This window comes from Somniosus microcephalus, chromosome 7 (genome assembly GCF_052327205.1).
Source record: "Somniosus microcephalus isolate GS21.2 chromosome 7, FLI_Smic_1.0, whole genome shotgun sequence".
NCBI lineage: Eukaryota > Metazoa > Chordata > Chondrichthyes > Squaliformes > Somniosidae > Somniosus > Somniosus microcephalus.
The window spans coordinates 263,498,455-263,512,241 of NC_140993.1; the positions used below are offsets into that span (position 1 = coordinate 263,498,455).

Below are 13,787 nucleotides of genomic sequence, written 5' to 3' on the forward strand. Positions count from 1 at the left end.
ACCGCGCGCCTCCCCGGGTGTAAATCTTCCCTTCCTCTGCCCCCTCCAACCCTGGGAATTCCTGGGCGCTCCCGCACCTAAGTCGAGGTGCTTTCAGCGAACATTCTCTATGGAGTGAGGTAACAAGATTTACAAGAATCTGATACTTATACCCGTGAGGGAATGACCACACTGCAGGCAGGCAGGCAGGCAGCATGGGTTTGAACAGATCCATTCCCTCGGCAGCCTGCTCTCAGTCTGGGAGTGGTCGGAGCAGGCTCTGGGAATGACGCCAGCTCCTCTCTGCAGCCCTGAAACACTGACCCAACAGCACTGCATTAAATCGCCATTCTTTATTCTTACAGCTGCAGCATCTTTGCCTGCTCGGTACCAGTGTGTGAATAGACATAGGCTTCTAAAGCTGGTAAGTGTCTGTTTTAAGAAATCATTTTCATGTTTAGCTTTCTCTGTCGGAATATACACCGTGTCAGGCAGCGAGAATTTAATTTGTGTTTTCTCAGGGATGCTGAGAAGTCACTGCAATTATCTGGGTGTGAGCATGGGGAGATCACTCTGATTGGGGCAATTCAGTGACTGAGCGAAGTCCGCAGCACAAGTGGCTTCAGCAGACTGGAGTGCAGGTTAAACTTAAATGCGGCAACAAACTGTAACCGCGTCCTGGAGGCAGTGAGGCTTTCCTGGGTAAATTCAGCGAGCCCACGGGAAGTCTCGCTCGATAGGGGCGATGAGAAGGACTGAGCCAGAGCTGCTGCACCGACTCTCTGGCCTGTCACACAACTGACCCTCCTGTGATGAAGGATCAAATGTGTATATAAATAAACATGTTTAAGATGTCACTGCCAATTGTACACATCTCAGCTCCATCGGTGGGCAGATAACTGGCGGGAGTAGATCAGCCACGCGTTATACACCCGCCCGTTATACACCCGCCCGTTATACACCCGCCCGTTAAACACCACACCTGTTATACACCCGCCCGTTATACACCCTGCCCATTATACACCCCGCCCGTAATACACCCCGCTCGTTATACACCCCGCCCATTATACAGCCACCCGTTATACACCCACCTGTTATACACCCGCCCATTATACACCCTGCCCATTATACACCCCGCCCGTTATAGACCCGCCTGTTATTGACCTGCCCGTTATACACCCGCCCGTTATACATCCGCCCGTTATAGACCCGCCTGTTATTGACCTGCCCGTTATAGACCCGCCCGTTATAGACCCCGCCCGTTATACACCCTGCCCGTTATAGACTCTGTCCATTATACACCTCGCCAGTTATACACCCTGCCCGTTATACACCCGCCCGTTATAGACCCTGCCCGTTATAGACCCCGCCTGTTATAAACCCGCCCTTTATATACACGTCCGTTACACACCCCGCCTGTTATACACCCTGCCCATTATACACACAGAACGGAGTATGACTGCACTGGCACAGTGTGGAGTATAACTCCAGTGGCACAATATGGAGTATATCTCCACTCGCACAGTATGGACTGTAACTCCACTGGCACAGTAAGGAGTATAACTCCACTGGTTCAGTAGGGAGTATAATGTCACTGGTACAGTTCAGAGTATAACTCCACTCGCACAGTATGGAGTCTAAGTCCACTGGCACAGTGCGGCGTATAACTCCACTGGGTCAGTACGGAGTACAATTCCACTGGCACAGTATGGAGTATAACTCCACTGGCACTGTACGGAGTATAACTCCACAGGCACAGTAAGGAGTATAACTCCACTGGCACAGTAAGGAGTATAACTCCACTGGCACAGTACGGAGTCTAACTCCACTGGCACAGTATGGAGTCTAACTCCACTGGCACAGTACGGAGTCTAACTCCACTGGCACAGTATGGAGTCTAACTCCACTGGCACAGTATGGAGTATAACTCCACTGGCATAGTATGGAGTATAACTCCACTGGCACAGGAAGGAGTATAACTCCACTGGCACAGTAAGGAGTATAACTCCACTGGCACAGTATGGAGTCTAACTCCACTGGCACAGGAAGGAGTATAACTCCACTGGCACAGTAAGGAGTATAACTCCACTGGCACAGTACGGAGTCTAACTCCACTGGCACAGTACGGAGTCTAACTCCACTGGCACAGTACGGAGTCTAACTCCACTGGCACAGTATGGAGTCTAACTCCACTGGCACAGTATGGAGTATAACTCCACTGGCACAGGAAGGAGTATAACTCCACTGGCACAGTAAGGAGTATAACTCCACTGGCACAGTACGGAGTCTAACTCCACTGGCACAGTATGGAGTATAACTCCACTGGCACAGTATGGAGTATAACTCCACTGGCACAGTACGGAGTATAACTCCACTGGCACAGTATGGAGTATAACTCCACTGGCACAGGAAGGAGTATAACTCCACTGGCACAGTAAGGAGTATAACTCCACTGGCACAGTACGGAGTCTAACTCCACTGGCACAGTATGGAGTATAACTCCACTGGCACAGTATGGAGTATAACTCCACTGGCACAGTACGGAGTATAACTCCACTGGCACAGTATGGAGTATAACTCCACTGGCACAGTACAGAGTATAACTCCACTGGCACAGTACGGAGTCTAACTCCACTGGCACAGTATGGAGTATAACTCCACTGGCACAGTACGGAGTATAGCTCCACTGGTTCAGTACGGTGTATAGCTTCACTGGCACTATACAGAGTATAACTCCACTGGCACTGTATGGAGTATAACTCCACTGGCACAGTATGGAGTCTAACTCCACTGGCACAGTACGGAGTATAACTCCACTGGCACAGTACGGAGTATAGCTCCACTGGTTCAGTACGGTGTATAACTTCACTGGCACTATACAGAGTATAACTCCACTGGCACTGTATGGAGTATAACTCCACTGGCACAGTATGGAGTCTAACTCCACTGGCACAGTATGGAGTATAACTCCACTGGCACAGTACGGAGTATAACTCCACTGGCACAGTATGGAGTATAACTCCACTGGCACAGTATGGAGTATAACTCCACTAGCACAGTATGGAGTATAACTCCACTGGCACAGTATGGAGTATAACTCCACTGGCACAGTATGAAGTATAACTCCACTGGCACAGTATGGAATCTAACTCCACTGGCACAGTATGGAGTATAACTCCACTGGCACAATAAGGAGTCTAACTCCACTGGCACAGTACGGAGTATAACTCCACTGGCACAGTACGGAGTATAGCTCCACTGGTTCAGTACGGTGTATAACTTCACTGGCACTATACGGAGTATAACTCCACTGGCACTGTACAGAGTATGGGGGTGACATTGGTTGCCTTTGCACCTCCCATTAGTTAGCGCCCAGGCGATGTTAGCGCCCCAAAATGGTCAGTCCCGAATTTTTTCCCCCGATCTGCCTTTAACAAATCCATGCTGGCTTTCCTTAATTAATCCACACTTGTCCAAGCGACTGTTAATTTTGTCCCGGATTATCGTTTCTAAAAGCTTCCCCACTAGCTGCCCGATGTGGGGTATAACTCCACTGGCACAGTATGGAGTCTAACTCCACTGGCACCGTACGGATTATGGGCTCTGTGCCCCTGGTGCTTTTCTGAAGTACAAGGGCTGCATTACGAGGGGCGAGATTATTCACAGCTCCAATGGGGCCTTGAGGAGACTTGTGCACAGTTAGTGCGCAGGGTCTTAGTGCCCTAGGTGTTAACCTCCTGTATTGCCCAACAATCAGTACATCAGATGTGGAGTGAGGCCAGTGCTCTGGACCAATAATACGGGGCACCAGGACCCTAAGTGTTTTAGCCCTTCAGGCACTGCCGGTTACGTTACTGGCACATTAAATACCAGATGACATATTTAATGGCAGTGACTTGACATTCTAACACACAGCATCTGAAATTCAGCATAGAATTACATTGAATTACTAACTTGATTGAGTTTTTTTTGAGGTAACAGAGAGTGTGGAGCAGGGCAGTGCAGTTGATGTTGTGTATATTGCGTTTGATAAAATCATAGAATTGTGGCAAAACCACTAAGAGACTCTTACAGTGACTTACATAATTGTCTGTAACCAATGTTATTACCTCTAGCATTAATTGTCTGTAACCAATGTTATTACCTTTCAAGTTGGCTCTGGTTAAACAGAGCTAGATCGACAACATCGCGATCTGACGCGATGACGTCATCACGTGGGTCACGTGACGTCCCCTTCGGCGGGAAACATGATGACGTCATGACGTCAGAGGTAGAGGGCGGGGCCAGCCAGTCCTCGTGTGGATTGAAAGAGAAAAGATCTGTTTTGAGCTTCTCCTGTAGTTTCTTGTTTTGTAAAGTTCTTAGACAATAAATTCAGTTTGTTAACTTCCAGTAAGTTATAGGTTCTTTGTTAGGAGTGCAGAGACTCCTACATTGGTGACCCCGATTCCTCGCGATCGTTTTTTGCGGTGAACGCCGAACACAGGCCAGTGATGGAGGCCAACGCAGTGGCCTTGAAGCTCCCCCAATTCTGGGAACAACAGGCAGCCTCTTGGTTTGTGCAAGCCGAGGCGCAATTTGAGCTCCGCAACATCGTTCAGGATCAGACCAGATATCTCCACGTGGTCTCCGCCCTCGAGAGCTCGACGGCGTCGAGAATCATCAGCCTGCTGGAGAGTCCTCCGACTGCTGACAAGTATGTCGCCATCAAGACACGATTGCTGCAGGTATTTGGTCTCACCAAAGCGGAGCGCGCTTGCCGTTTACTGGCTCTACCAGGGTTAGGAGACTGCAAACCCTCGGAAATGATGAGTCATATGCTGACTCTCCTGGGGTCCGAGCCCCAGTGCTTTCTGTTTCACGAACTGTTCCTTACTCAACTTCCTGAGCAAGTACAGGCGTCCCTCGCCCGAGCAGAAACCGCAGACTGCGTCGCGCTCGCTGAAGAGGCGGATAAGATTTACGCGGTCCGGCAACAATACTGCGCCCTCGCGCAACGCCCCGCCAGGAAGAGCCCGGCCCCGGCTCCAACAAAGGTGCCTCCGACGACCGGTTTCTGCTACTACCACGCCCGTTTTGGCCCGAAGGCCCGCTGCTGCCGCTCGCCGTGCAGTTTTGTTACCAGGCCGTCGAACAGACCGCCGCGAGTCAAGCATGCCGGTCCCGGTACTTCCCCCGCGGCCGCGAAGGCGATCGGTGCTTCCGGGAATCTCACCTACGTAACCGACTCCATCTCCGGCCGTCGTTTTCTAGGCGACACGGGGGCGCAATGCAGCATACTTCCCACCTCGGTCATAGACCTTCGCTCCGGCAGCCGTGGTCCCCCTATGCAAGCGGCCAACGGGGGTTCAATCCGCACTTGCGGGAAGCGCCTCGTCCGAGTATGTTTCGGTGGACAGTTTTTCAGCTGGAATTTCATCACCGCTCAAATCTCACAGGCCCTGTTGGGTGCTGACTTTTTAGGCGCCAACGGCCTGTTGGTGGACGTGAAAAATCGACGCCTCGTTCGCGCCGCCACGCTCGACGATATTTCGGGGGCGCGCAGCACGGCTGCGTCACACACGATTTCATGTGCGCGGCCGCAGCCCGACGATTTCGCCCGTCTCCTCGAGGATTTCCCCGAGCTGACGAAGCCCAACTTTTCGGCTCCGACCGTCAAGCACAGGGTGGAGCACCATATTTCGACTACCGGCTCGCCCGTTTACGCCAGGGCGCGACGTTTAGAGCCCAGCAAGCTAGCAGCAGCAAAGGCGGAGTTCGCCGTGATGGAAAAAATGGGGATCATTCATCGGTCCAGTAGCCCCTGGTCCTCCCCTCTCCACATCGTCCCCAAGCCCAGCGGGGGATGGCAGCCCTGTGGGGATTATCGCCGCCTCAATGACATAACGACGCCCGACCGCTACCCCATTCCCCATATACAGGACTTCTCAGCACATTTGGCGGGGACGTCCATCTTCTCCAAAATCGACCTTGTCCGTGGTTACCATCAGGTGCCGGTGCACCCTCAGGATATCGAAAAGACAGCGGTAATTACCCCCTTTGGACTCTTTGAATTCCTGCGAATGCCCTTTGGGCTTAAGAATGTGGCACAGGCGTTTCAGCGCCTCATGGATTCAGTCCTGCGGGACCTTGACTTTCTGTTTGTTTATTTGGACGATATTCTGGTTGCCAGCACCTCCAAGGAGGAACACCTCGAGCGCCTTCGGGTCCTTTTCAGACGGCTTCAGCAGCACGGCCTCATCGTTAACTCGGACAAATGCCGTTTCGGCCTATCGCAACTGGATTTCCTGGGCCATCGCATAACCCCCACGGGGGCAACGCCACTTCGGGTCAAGGTGGAAGCAATTGCGGCGTTCCCGAAACCGAAATCCATGAAAGCTTTACAGGAGTTCCTGGGGATGGTTAACTTCTATCATCGTTTCATCCCCAGGGCTGCACAGCTCATGCGTCCTCTATATGAGGCCCTCAGAGGCTCGACGGGAAAGGACCCTGTGGAATGGTCACAGGACATGGATCGTGCTTTCGAGGAGACGAAAACCGCACTCGCCAATGCGACCATGTTAGCACACCCCCTGCCGGGAGCCACCATCGCTCTCACGACGGACGCGTCAGACTACGCAGTGGGGGCCGTCCAGGAGCAGTGGGTCGATGGCGCGTGGCAACCCCTGGCCTTTTTTAGCCGCCAGCTACAACGGCATGAACGCCGGTACAGTACTTTCGATCGAGAGCTGTTGGCTTTGTTTTTGGCCATCCGCCATTTCCGTTTCCTCCTCGAAGGACGACGCTTCATCGCGTTTGTTGACCACAAGCCATTGCTGTTCGCAATGGCCAAGTCTGCGGAAACATGGTCGGCTCGGCAGCAACGGCAGCTGACGTACATATCGGAGTTCACCACTGACATCCGACATGTGGCCGGTAAGGACAACGTCGTCGCCGATTGCCTATCCCGCGCCGCCGTCCAGGCCGTCCAATTGGGCATTGACTAAGCACAGATGGCGGTTGACCAAGCGGACGACCCGGAGACCCAGGGTTTTCGTTCGGTTCCAAACAGCCTCCAGCCGAGGGATGTGCCTTTCCATTCCGCAGGTACCACCCTGCTCTGCGACGTTTCACTGGGGGCACCCCGTCTGATCGTCCCGTCTAAATGGCGTCGTACGATTTTCGATGCCTTACACGGCCTATCGCACCCTGGAGTGCGGGCATCGCAAAAACTGCTGGTCTCCAAATTCGTATGGAGAGGAATACGCAAAGACGTCAGGGACTGGGCGAACACTTGTGTTGTTTGCCAACGGTCCAAGGTGCAGCGCCATGTCAGAGCCCCGCTCGCCACCTTTGAGGTCCCGGAACAGCGATTTGATCATATTCACATCGACTTAGTGGGACCACTCCCACCTTCCCGGGGCTTTACGTACCTTTTGACGATGGTGGATCGCACCACGAGGTGGCCGGAGGCAGTTCCCCTGACGTCCACCACATCTGCGGACATTGCTCGAGCTTTCGTTTCATCCTGGGTAGCCCGTTTTGGTGTCCCTGCGGATATTTCGTCGGATCGGGGGCGGCAATTTTCATCCGAACTGTGGAACGAGGTGATTTCCGTGTTGAGCGTTAAACTCCACCGCACTACGGCCTATCACCCACAAGCGAACGGCTTGTGCGAGCGGTTCCACCGCTCCTTGAAGGCGTCGCTCAGGGCCAGCCTGCTGGATGCATCCTGGGTCGACAAACTACCGTGGGTGATGTTAGGACTCCGCACGGCGCCGAAGGAAGATCTCCAGTCAGCGGCGGCGGAGATGGTTTACGGGCAACCGCTTCGAGTCCCAGGTGAATTCCTGCCGTTACCTACGCGACCATGGTCCGCGACCACACAAAAAGAGACCCTCCGGGATGCGGCCCGCTGTTTCCGTCCAGTTCCGACCTCACGGCACGGTTTGCTTTCGTCCAACGTCCCGGGGGAGTTGTCGAAAGCTAAGTTCGTGTTTGTGCGCCAGGACGGCCATCGTACCCCGCTCGCACCACCGTATGCCGGACCCTTCAAGGTTTTGCAGGCAGGGGACAAGAGTTTCGTGATTGACGTCGGGGGCAAACCGGATCACATCTCTGTCGATCGCCTCAAGCCAGCGCACCTGGACCTCGAACGACCGATCGAGCTGGTGCAGCCTCCGCGCCACGGCCGGCCGCCGGCCGCTACCACACCTGACAACGCCGTGCTGCCTACCAGTTCGCCGCCTGCTCAGCGTTTTCCCCTCCGGGAATTTCGGAGTCGGTCCAACAGACTTGTCCGACCTCCTCAGCGATTGACTCTTTTCGTTAAAGACAATTCTGGGGGGGCGTATGTGGCAAAACCACTAAGAGACTCTTACAGTAACTTACATAATTGTCTGTAACCAATGTTATTACCTCTAGCATTAATTGTCTGTAACCAATGTTATTACCTTTCAAGTTGGCTCTGGTTAAACAGAGCTAGATCGACAACATCGCGATCTGACGCGATGACGTCATCACGTGGGTCACGTGACGTCCCCTTCGGCGGGAAATGTGATGATGTCATGACGTCAGAGGTAGAGGGCGGGGCTAGCCAGTCCTCGTGTGGATTGAAAGAGAAAAGACCTGTTTTGAGCTTCTCCTGTAGTTTCTTGTTTTGTAAAGTTCTTAGACAATAAATTCAGTTTGTTAACTTCCAGTAAGTTATAGGTTCTTTGTTAGGAGTGCAGAGACTCCTACAGAATCATAGAAATTTACAGCACAGAAGGAGGCCATTCGGCCCATCTTGTCTGTGCCTGCCAACAAAGAGCTATCCACACTAAACCCACTTTCCAGCTCTTGGTCCGTAGCCTTGTAGGTTACGGCACTTCAAGTGCATATCCAAGCATTTTTTTAATGCGATGAGGGTTTCTGCCTCTACCACCCTTTCAGGCAGTGAGTTCCAGACCCCCAGCACCCTCTGGGTGAAATTTTTTTTGCCTCAAATCCCCTCTAAACCTCCTACCAATTACTTTAAGTCTATGCCCCCTAGTTATCGACCTCTCTGCTAAGGGAAATAGGTGCTTCCTGTCCACTCTATCTAGGCACCTCATAATTTTATACACCTCAATTAGGTCTCCCCTCAGCCTCCTCTGTTCCAAAGAAAACAACCCCAGCCTCTCCAATCTTTCCTCATAGCTAAAATTCCCCAGCCCAGGCAACATCCTCGTAAATCTCCTCTGCACCCTATCTAGTGCAATCACATCCTTCCTGTAATGTGGTGACCAGAACTGCACGCAGTATTCTAGCTGAGGCCTAACTAGTGTTTTATACAGTTCAAGCATAACCTCCCTGCTCTTATATTCTATGCCTTGGCTAATAAAGGCAAGTATCCCGTATGGCTTCTTAAGCATCTTATCTACCTGTCCTGCTACCTTCAGGGATCTGTGGACATGCACTCCAAGGTCCCTCTGATCCTCTGCACTTCTCAGTGTCCTACCATTTAATGTGTATTCCCTTGCCTTGTTAGCCCTCTCCAAATGTATTACCTCACACTTCTCCGGATTGAATTCCATTTGCCACTGTTCTGCCCACCTGACCAGTCCATTGATATCTTCCTGCAGCTTTCTTCTTCATTATCAACCACACGGCCAATTTTTGTATCATCTGCAAACTTCTTAATCAGACTTCCTACATTCAAGTCCAAATCATTGATATATACCACAAAAAGCAAAGGACCCAGTACTGAGCCCTGCGGAACCCCACTGGAAACAGCCTTCCAGTCACAAAAACACCCTTCGACCATTACCCTTTGTTTCCTGCCTCTGAGCCAATTTTGGATCCAACTTGTCGCTTTGCCTTGGATCCCATGGGCATTTGCATTCGTGACCTGTCTGCCATGCGGGACCTTATTCAAAAGCTTTGCTAAAATCCATATAGACTACATCAACCTTTAGATTCCTGAGGCATTGGGACCGTTTCTGGGGGAGATGGGACCTGTAGAAGCCAGACGGGTTGCACCTCAACAGGACCGGGACCAATATCCTGGCGGCAGGGTTTGCTAGTGCTGTTGGAGAGAGTTTAACTAATCTTGGCAGGGGGATGGGAACCTGAGAGTGGATTCAGAAGGGGGAGAAGCAATGCTGGAAATGGAAGGCAGACTATTAGTAAGCAAGTTTGGAAGGCAGAGGAAACAAAGGCTAGAAAATAGACAACAAGGGAGTTTGGCAGTGCTTAATGGTGTATCATTCAACGCAAGGAGTCTAGGGAATAAAGCAGATGAGCTGAGGGCACAGATAGACACGTGGGAGTATGATATTATAGTTGAGATATGGCTGAAAGAAGGGCAGGAATGGCAGCTCAACATTTCTGGTTACAGGGTTTACAGACGAGATAGAGGGGGATAAAAAAGGAGGGGGGGTCACAATATTGATTAAAGAATCAATTACAGCTGTGAGGAGGGATGATATCTTCGAAGGATCATCAAATGAGGCCATATGGGTTGAACTGAAAAACAAAAAAGGGGCAATCACACTGCTGGGAGTGTGCTAAAGACCCCCAAACAGTCAGAGGGAGATAGAAGAGCAAATATGTAGGCAAATTTCTGAGACGTGCAAAAATAGGGCAGTCACAGTAGGGGATTTCAACTTACCTAATATTAACTGGGATAAAATTAGTGTGAAAGGTATAGAGGGAGCAGAATTCTTAAAATGTATTCAGGAGAACTTTTTTTAGCCAGTACGTAGCAAGCCCAACAAGAGAGGGGACGGTTCTGGACCTAGTTTTAGGGAATGAAGCTGGGCAGGTGGAAAGAGGATCAGTGGGAGAGCATATTGGTGGTAGTGATCATAATTCAGTTAGATTTAGGGTAGTTATGGAAAAAGACAAGGATAGACCAGGAATAAAAGTTCTTAATTGGGGAAAAGCTAATTTTACTGAGCTGAGAGGTGATTTAGCAAAAGTGGACTGGAAACAGAAACTTGAAGGTAAATCAGTGTCAGGGCAGTGGGAGGCATTCAAGGAGGAGATAGTGAGGGTTCAGAGCAAGTATGTTCCCTTAAAGAAAAAGGGTGGGACTAACAAATCTAGAGCTCCCTGGATGTCAAGGGTAGGATGAATAAAAAAAGGGAAGCTTATGACAGATACCATGGGCTAAATACTGCAGAAATCCTAGAGGAGTATAGAAAGTGCAGGGGTGAAATTAAAAAGGAAATTAGGAAAGCAAAAAGAGGGCATAAAAAAATATTGGCAAGTAATATCAAGGAAAACCCAAAGATGTTTTATAAATACATTAAGAACAAGAGGATAACTAAAGTAAGAGTAGGGCCTATTCGGGACCATAAAGTAACCTGTGTGTGGAGGCGGAAGACATGGGTATGGTTCTCAATGAATACTTTGCGTTTGTTTTCACAAAAGAGAGAGATGATGCAGATATTGTAACCAGGGAGGAGGAGCGTGAAATATTAGATGAAATAAACATAGTGAAAGAGGAAGTATTAAGGGGTTTAGCAGCTTTGAAAGTGGATAAATCCCCAGGCCCGGATGAAATGTATTCCAGACTGTGAAGAGAAGTAAGAGAGGAAATAGCAGAGGCTCTGACCATCATTTTCCAATCCTCTCTGGCTACAGGTGTGGTGCCAGAGGACTGGAGGACTGCTAACGTGGTACCGTAATTTAAAAAGGGACAAAAATATAGACCGTGTAATTGCAGGCCAGTCAGCCTAAACTCGGTGGTGGGAAAATTATTGGAAAAACTTTTTTACACAACGAGTGGTTAGGATTTGGAATGCACTGCCTGATAGGGCGGTGGATACAGATTCAATAGTGGCCTTCAAAAGGGGACTGGATAAATACTTGAAGGAGAAAAAAATTGCAGGGATGTGGGGAAAGAGCGGGGGAGTGGGACCAACTGGCCTGATCTTTGAAAGAGACGGCACAGACTCGATGGGCCGAATGGCCTCCTTCTGTGCAGTACTACTCCATGATTCTATACATAGAATTTTACAGCACAGAGGTCCACACTAGTGTTTGTACTCCACTCGAGCCTCCTCCCACCCTTCTTCATCTCACCCTATCAGCATATCCTTCTATTCCTTTCTCCCTCATGTGTTTATGTGGCTTCCCCGTAAATGCATCAGTGCTATTCGCCTCAACCACTCCCTGTGGTAGCGCGTTCCACATTCTAATCACAATCTGGGTGAAGAAGTTTCTCCTGATATCTTTATTGATGGGGTGCAACACAAAATAAGTTATTTAGGTTTGATTCCTGGTCGGTGCTGATTTATCTGACTTCAAGCAGACTGGGTATCGAGTGCAACCAGTCTCTGATCCCCTGGGTTCCGGAGCGGAAATGATCAAAGGTAATCATCCAGTGACTGAGGATCAAGCTCAGCCGCGATGCCCTACACAGTCAAATAGCAGCCAGCGCTCACGGTCAAGGCTCAACCCATGCGGTAAGGTGCCAGAGGGCTGCTGGTGTCTTGGGAGCTGTAACACAGCATAATTCAGTGCCTTCAGAGGCAAGGGAAGAACACAGGGAAACGTTCCCCACAGATACCTGTCGCATTCACATGTACTTACACACATACAACGTGCATGCTTACACATACACTCGTGCTTACACATACACTCGTACTTACAAACACACACACACACACACACACACACACACACAAACATTGTCAGTGTTGTAAAGGTCCACTCAGAAACCTCACCAAGAGCAGTTCAGTTTGGAAACGGATATCTTTTACTTACTGACTTGTCTGCGCTCCAGCATGAATCACACAAGTAATACAAGATCAATTGGTGCTCTCCTTCATTTTAATTCATTCCCAGCTGCTCATTAGATTAGCGATTGTTGCTTTATCAATGTAATTGTGCAACTGAGATATGAGGCAATGTTGTACTCCAGTTTGGGGAAAGATCCATAATTATTGCATCAACAGTTGGTCCCATGCTCCCTACCGTGCAGTCCATACAGTGCAGTCCATACCGTGCAGTCCTTGTGGAGATGAAGTCCCGTCTTCACACTGAGGACACCCTCCATTGTGTTGTGTGCCACTACCACTGTGCTAAATGGGATAGATTCAGAACAGATCTAGCAGCTCAAAACTGGGCATCCATGAGGCGCTGTGGGCCATCAGCAGCAGCAGAATTGTATTCCACCACAATCTGTAACCTCATGGCTCGGCATATCACTCACTCTACCGTTACCATCAAGCCAGGGGACCAACCCTGGTTTAAATGAGGAGTGTAGAAGAGCATGCCAGGAGCAGCACCAGGAAGTGCCAACCTGGTGAAGTTACAACACAGGACTACATGCACGCTAAACAGCGGAAGCAGCATGCTATAAACAGAGCCAAGTGATCCCACAACCAACTGATCAGATCAAAGCTCTGCCGTCCTGTCACATTCAGTTGTGAAAGGTGGTGGACAATTAAACAACTAACGGGAGGAGGAGGCTCCATGAATATCCCCATCCTCAATGATGATGGAGCCCAGCACGTGAGTGCAAAAGACAAGGCTGAAGCGTTTCCAACCATCTTCAGCCAGAAGTGACGAGTGGATGATCCATATCAGTCTCCTCCTCAGGTCCCCACCATCACAGAAGCCAGTCTTCAGCCAATTCGATTCAATCCATGTGATATCAAGAAACGGCTGAGCGCACTGGATACAGCAAAGGCTATGGGCCCTGACAACATCCCAGCTGTTGTGCTAAAGACTTGTGCTTCAGAACTAGCCACGCCTCTGGCTAAGCTGTTCCAGTATAGCTACAGCACTGGCATCTACCCAACAAAGTGGAAAATTTCACAGGTATGTCCTGTCCACAAAAAGCAGGACAAATCCAA

At 50.2% G+C, this 13,787-nt stretch overlaps 1 protein-coding gene across 1 annotated transcript in view; it reads left to right on the top strand.

Moving 5' to 3' along the window:
- The first annotated feature begins 194 nt into the window (after window positions 1-194).
- entpd3 (ectonucleoside triphosphate diphosphohydrolase 3) overlaps window positions 195-13,787 on the top strand; it is a 40,568-nt gene continuing 26,975 nt past the window's right edge. The window contains exon 1 of the mRNA XM_085993695.1: window positions 195-403. The gene's annotated coding sequence lies outside the window, so the exon portion shown is untranslated. The remainder of the gene's footprint in view (window positions 404-13,787) is intronic.